Raw genomic sequence first — 7,157 nt, 5'->3', positions numbered from 1 at the left:
GTGCACACTGGCGCATTGTGCATGTGGAGTGTGCAAAAGCAGGGAACTTTTCAAGTGATATCATAAAGGGATACAGCAGTTGCTAACGTAGGCTAACTGGTGTAACTTTCTTTGGTGTTAGCATCTGATAGTGTGTTGGGGGGGCACTTTAGAGACGTGAAATCTGAACAATAGCTGTGATCAGTGACGGCTTCATAGCATCCCCATGGCCACTCGTGTGGAGTGCCAACTGAAAGTGTGGCTGGAAAAAGTTGGCAAAACAGTATTTAAGTTGAAAACGGCAATTTTGTCAGGTGTGTACTCATTGCCTCCGCTGAATGGCGGCCATGCGGGGGCCATTGTGTGGTTCCACTTTGTAATGACGGAGATTTTTGAAACTATTTATGGCGGCGGTGGATGTAATTGCTTTGCCCAGCTCGTATCGGCATCATTATCATCGCTCTTTTGTCATTCATACTGGCTATGAATATATATGAGACTGTGCTGCTCAATGAGCCTAATTGGATCTATGTGGCCCAGACTTGAGATGGGAGGAAGACAGACGGTGAACGAATTAGGGGAAATAAACACGCTGGTTTTTGCTTTTGTCTTCTGTCTGTTCAGCATTCATTATTTTGCGTGCAACAATGGAACGCTGGCCAATTTAGGCAGCTCATATTGCTAATAAAACAGCTTACACAGGGAAATTCCTGCACTTTTTAATCATCTGTTTAAAAGCCATTTATTGAGTTCTAATCTAAAACACCCCTTTGTGCAGTTTGGGTGTTTTCTGAATGTTTTTAATTGAATGTGTCAAAAGTTGTCAGAGATCATTTTTGGCTCCTTGCTTCGTTTTCCATTTCGTGTCATTTTCTTGGATCAGTCTAAATTCAAACCATCCCCAGTATAGTTATTATGGAACTGACAAGGATTATGTGGCTAATTCCAAATTCTGATACTTCTGGATGTGATGACACAATAATCATCAGTTTTTTTACATTAACACTGGAGTTCTGCCACTGAACTGGATTTAATTTGTCATTCAAATAAATAAATTACTGAGTACGCTCCGTAAAAAAATTGTACATTTTAGAATTTTACCTGCAGCATATTTTGACCTTTGTTTCACATATATGGGATTTGTGCGGGTTGCTGTCTTATTTGCATAATTAGCCACATGTGTGTCCTTAAAATAACTTTCTTCATGATGTGTTTAGATGTTTCCAGCTGCAGAAAACTCCTTCAAGTGCATCAGCTCAAAGAGCATTACACAATTATTGGAAAAAAAGCAGTTCCTGTTTTCATAGTCACAGAGAATCATGTAAAAATATCAAACAAATAAATTCATCTTCCATTAAATAAGGAGTTCAGGGTGAAAGACTTTTTTTTTTTAAATAATTGGAGGTAGAATTCTGGGAATGCCTGCCAGCGGGCAGTAAGTGCAGCAGAAATATGGTCACATGGTTTCAAACCCTAAAATGTGGTCTTCATCATTATAAAGCTCAAGTCTTCCATTTTGGTCCTCATCCTGTCCAGACCACCAGTCAGCCATAACATCATAAACAATGACAAGTGAAGTCGATACTGATGATGTTGCTGCTCTGCTGGGAAAAGTTTCCAGATCCGAATCTAATCCAACATTACTGGGTCTGACCTCAAAACCTGCAGGACACCATCAGAGCCCCTCTGTCCACCTCATAACCGTTGGGAGCGGCTGTGATGGCACGGGAGGGACCGCAACAGTATCACTTAGGTGGCTGTAAAGAAAAAAAAAAGAACTATGCCAGTAAATTTCTGCTGAATAAATCTAGCCTTGTCAAACGGTTCCATCCAGGGTAAAATATTAACACTACTGTGGAGCCGGTCCACATGATGAGTGCGCTCATGAAAAGATCGTCGACTGTCATTATCCCACCCGTGGGACCCCTCGATGGTACGGAGGACCATTTGAGAGAAGCCTGGAGGGGACCCGAGGGAAAAGGCTGCCACTAACGTCCCCCTAATAGTGTTTTCACTGAATCCATAACCCTGAAAGTTGACAATGTTGATAAAAAGCAGATGTAAATCATTACGAAGTCATCATGGGAATGTAAGAAGGGCTTTTCACACACAGAAAGCCTCAACAGATATGAGTGGGAAACATCTGTCCATTATCCAAGAACAGATTTCCCAAAACAAACGTTAAAGCCTGTGATCATTCCTGCAGCCTATAGTGGTGGTAATGTAGGGATTTTTTCATCATCAAGATTTAAAGAAAAAGATAAAGAGAATAACAGACAGGCTGTTCTTTTACTAGGCCAGGTTAGACGCTACAAGCCATGACATCAGAAGCTCGGATGGAAACTTGCGCAGGAAGTGAGCAACTTTGGTGGCTTGGCATTTCTAAACCAGGCAACGGAGTCTGGTCACGTCCACACTTGAGACTCCATGCACAAGTCATGATCTCTGTTCCAGATGTAGCCATAATGCAAAGCTCCACACCAGATAAGGTTCAGAGGTGGGACTCTCATCCATCAATTTCACTTTGGAAACAACTGGTGGGGTCAGGGAAGCATCTCATTATCTGTGATGCAAAGCAGCTGAAGACACAGCACCTCCTCACCTACGGGACCCACATGCACGCTGAACTTTTAACACTCGTATGAGGACATCTTCTGGATTGTAGCTACGTCTCTAATATTACATGAAAAATTAAAAGTGGTCTCAGACGAATGTAACTAACATTTTCTTTATAGAGCAAAATAGACACCTACGTTTCGATGCAGCGCATCCGTCACTGCTCAAAGAAAGGTGTGCTTCTCCTTTGATGTTGTCCATCTATTGTGTAGTTCCCAGCCAGCCTAGGCAAGAACAAAAATGAATTTAACCTTTTCTTTTATCGTGTCACACAGAAGTAGCTGAACGATTATTTCTTTGTAGCGTTTTGTTAATCTTGTTGCATTTTTGCCCCAACACTGCCCCCACTGTATTTCTGCGGTACTGCAACATCTGTCCTCAGAAGAGAGAAAAACCCAACGCAATAGAGATGAGAGTAGAAGCCACTTCTAATTCAAAATAAAAGACAATGTAATATAATGACAGCAGACATAATAATATAATATAAGTGATGGCGCGGAGGTTTACCCACCTTAAAACAGAAATATTTTTTGCCTAGCTCCTGCCACCACCTTTTATTAGCCCCCCAAGCACGCTACGACTGTTCAGCATGACGTCCTGTTCTCAGGGTCACTCTGAAAAGTCTTCCATAATGTTCAATCTCAGCCATCTATTATTTCATTAAGCACCATTCACTGAGGACAACTGGGCCGGAGAGTTCAAAGCTTTTAACATTTGCATCATTATTAAATGTCCTGCAGTCCCGTTTGGCTGTAATTGTCATAATGCAGCCTGTAAAAAAATCTGCAGGATTTAGAGTTATATTTCTTCAGAACCACAGCAGCTTTTTTTCCTTGTCTTTCTTTTTCTTTTGAGAACCACACAGAAACATTGTTTGTTATATTTTCTTTGTGTCAGTGGAGGCTCCATAAATGGAAGGTGACCTCCCTCGACATGGTTGTTCAACCATTCATCCATCTTCTCCTCACCATCATTTATCCCTAATCAGGGTCACTGGGAGTGCTGGAGTCCATCCCAAAAGCAGGAATACACCTCGGACACCCTCCCCCAAAAAACACTTATCTTCTATTCAGAATGAAAACCCCCCAAAAAAGTAGTTCTGCGTTATGCAGTATTCTTGGAGGCTGTCCACTTCGATACTTATCAGCAGAGGCATGTTTCCAGTTTGGCAGAGGGGAGAGGAGCGCAGCTCTGTTCCCACACATGAAATACTGAAGAGAATAAAAGATTCAAATGTTAATTAATATCTGACAGGGATTATTTGGCAGAATAAAACCGAATGGTTATTGTTATCTATTTGCTGATTACGCTCACTGAGGAGCGGCTGCTCGCCCTGGTTTAACACAGAATTTATTATTTACTCAAAAGCTCGGGTCACAAGGTTTTTTTTTTTTTTTTTTTAATCTATGCATTATTGCAGCGTAAAACCAAGACAGAGCACAAATCATAACCATGTGAATTAAATCGAAGGGAAAGTATGAATGGCACGTATTTGTATTTGGAATTTATCTGCTTGATGTGCTGTGAAATAAACAGACTCCAGAATTCAATCAGCCCTGCAACGAAGGCCCGCAGAGTCAAATGGACCGTGTTCCCAAAAAGCCGAGGCGACGCAGGAAAGGTTCTCTTGGCCACATGTAGCGTCTGTTTTGGTTCGGACATGTGGAATGAAACAGAGGAGGCGCGGGGAAGAGGAAGTCTCCCACAGTGAGATCCTGGGAGCGAGAACTGGAGCTGAGAGGTCTCCCGCCTCTAGGGGGAGACAAAACACGGTGTAAATCCCCTCCTCGAACGTTGGCAGTTCTTCAGTCCTCGGATCTCCATCTCAAGACACATTCTGGTGGCAGAAAGAGGCGTGCCTATTAACATAATCCGTCATTCACTGAAGAATGTGGGATGTGTGAGAGGTCAGTGCCACAGGCTGCCATCTCGCCACCTCAAATGACAATGGATGACACTAATAGCAGGAGGAACCATAAAGCCTTATCAGATTACAAACACAATGAAAGCCTGACATATTACTGCTGGCTAAAGAGCGCGATGGGGAAAGTCGATCGGTGCGTTTCTCAGGAGTTTTCCCGCTGTTTCATTTCCCGCACTTGTTTACATTTTACGGGCTCGCTCGGGGCCTCAGCGCCGCTGTTTTTCTTCTCTGTTTATTCCTCAGGTTCTTTTCTTCCCTCACATGACAACTTTGAAGTGAGCACACGTGTTCTCTTGCCGCTTTTGCACTCTTTTCCTGCCAGCGTGTGTGCTGCCATCTTGAGAAACATAAATGTGCACCCCCCACCTTTCTCAATGTTCATGTGTGTTTGATAAAAATCTCCCAGGCCTCTTTTTCCCCCCCTGTCGGCAGCCATTAACCACCTCCAGCTCCGCCTCCAGCAGCCTCCATTTCGTCATAGGCGCTCTAAACAAAACCAGGTCCGCCTGGACTCTCACCCGCACATTTGCATGTGCGAACACACGTGCAGACGTAATGAGAATGCGCACACCCTCTAATATGGTTCCAATTATGTGTTTGAGCTTTTCTAAATTGGAACAGTATTCAACTGTGACCAATGAATGTTTCGCCCACGGGGGCGTTTTACGGGCCGTACGTACAGGAAAATGAATGAACTGGGAGAACAACACCATTATTGTCACCATCAGATGAGCCAGATGATAATTGCAGCATTCTTTAATATTTCACAGGAACACAGTTAAAGCGCGCGACTCCCCCTGTGTGTAGAAGATTATTTACAAGAGAACTGCTGGGGGGGTATGTAATTTTCAGGCCATAAAGGTCAGGTATTACAATGTCAATTATGAGAGTGTGCATTTAAAGGTCTGAGGCTCAGAAAGATGCAATCCCTGCATGGGTGACAGACGTTTCATAGGACAGACGGAAAGGTCTTTTTTTTTAAGTATAGGAAGTTGTGTGATTCGACCTCGGACTTATTCCTGCCCACTGTCATCTTACATTTGGTGCTCTTTCCAGGAAATTTCAAACACTAAATGCTTTAACTTCTCCCCTGTTGCAGATATGGATCCTCGAGAGGCCAGCGACTGGTTTTTATTGAGAGCATCTGGCTTTTAGACACACAGACATTTAAAAAAAAAGAAACCTGAATATCCGTCTCTCTCTTTCACACACACACACACACACACACACACACACACACACACACACACACATACACACACACACACACGTAGATTCATATGCATATCTCCTTCAATATTTCCAAAATAATAATTACACCTTCTAATTCAATTCAGCCCACATATGTTCTACAGTTTGATTATATGCTCTCATATATTGACTTTAAATCAAGGTATAGACGGATACCATGTCAGCTCAGAAACGATGTACCGGTAATAGAGATTTGTTGAAGAACATAACGGTCACTCCTTTTTATTGTTGAAGGACTGCTTTAATAATATAGAAACTGCAGAAAATCCTTCTGAGCAGAGGAATTTTATATTATAATACTGAAATTCGCCACTTCTTCACTCTGAAACATTGATGCTCCCTGCAGCCAGAGAAGCTGTATGTTTTGTCTGAACTGGAGTGATTGTATATATGCTAACTCTATCCTGCTGTTTCCAACTAACTTCTCCTCTTCCAACAAGTATCCTTCTATTGACACAATAACTGTTCCTTCTCAGGACAGGTCCAACCCATCTCAGTCCTGACACTCCAAAACAACTCTGATGTACTCATGATCCATCCACCCATGCCACTCCCAGAAAGTCCTCTGCATCATCATTTCTGAGACCTCCAGCTCTGCTTCACTGCTCTAACACCTATCTTTAATTCTTGCAGATACTCTTGTATCACACAATATCACATATCACCCCGACACCTTTCCCCACCTGTTCCAACCTGCTTGCAGACTTCTTCCTTTCTTCCCTCTCCATTGCTCTGGGCTGTTGACCCTTAGCACTTCAAATCCTCCACCTTCCTTATCTCTACTTCCTGTAACCTCGCTGTTGCACGGGGATCCTTCTCATTCACACACATATTCTGTCTCGGTCTGTCTAACCTTCATTCCTGTTTAGAGGTTTCTAGATTTTTCTCTACCTGCTCTCTGCTCTTAGTACAGATCACACTATTATATGCAAATGTAAGACTCTGGAGATTTCTGTCTTACCTCATCCTCAGCCTGTCCATCACCTTAGTGAACCAGAAGGTGCTTGGAGCTACTCCTGGGTGTAGTCCTACCTCCACCTTAAACCTCTCTGTCAAACCTACAGGACATCTTACCACTGTCTTACACCCCATGATGATTAAAACACTTTTGGCACTAAGAGTTCGTGCTTGGGTGTGTGAGTGTGTTTGTCTGAGAGGATATTAACAGTCTGGCACAAGCGTCACACTGTGACTGTCTGATAACAGATATTATCTGGAGAAAGAAACACAGAAACACAGACAATAAATAAATAAATAGAGCTGGTCGAGGCAAGCGTGTGCAAGAAAAAAAGGTGGGCGTTTCTTTTCTGTTTATATAAAATGTATTTTTTAAAGCCTTTAAAGACAAACCACTGAGTTTTGGATCATTTTAGTATTAGTACACACA

General features: G+C 42.6%; 1 long non-coding RNA gene across 1 annotated transcript; it reads right to left on the bottom strand.

The window, feature by feature from the left end:
• Window positions 1-1,554: 1,554 nt before the first annotated feature.
• LOC115247676 (uncharacterized) lies at window positions 1,555-3,235 on the bottom strand. The gene is made up of 3 exons (XR_003886772.1): window positions 3,107-3,235; window positions 2,733-2,819; window positions 1,555-1,736 (listed from the first exon to the last, which is right to left on the bottom strand). It is a non-coding gene; the product is annotated as an uncharacterized lncRNA (long non-coding RNA).
• Window positions 3,236-7,157: the final 3,922 nt, after the last annotated feature.

This window comes from Takifugu rubripes, chromosome 21 (genome assembly GCF_901000725.2).
Source record: "Takifugu rubripes chromosome 21, fTakRub1.2, whole genome shotgun sequence".
NCBI lineage: Eukaryota > Metazoa > Chordata > Actinopteri > Tetraodontiformes > Tetraodontidae > Takifugu > Takifugu rubripes.
This window is presented reverse-complemented; position numbering and strand designations above follow the sequence as displayed.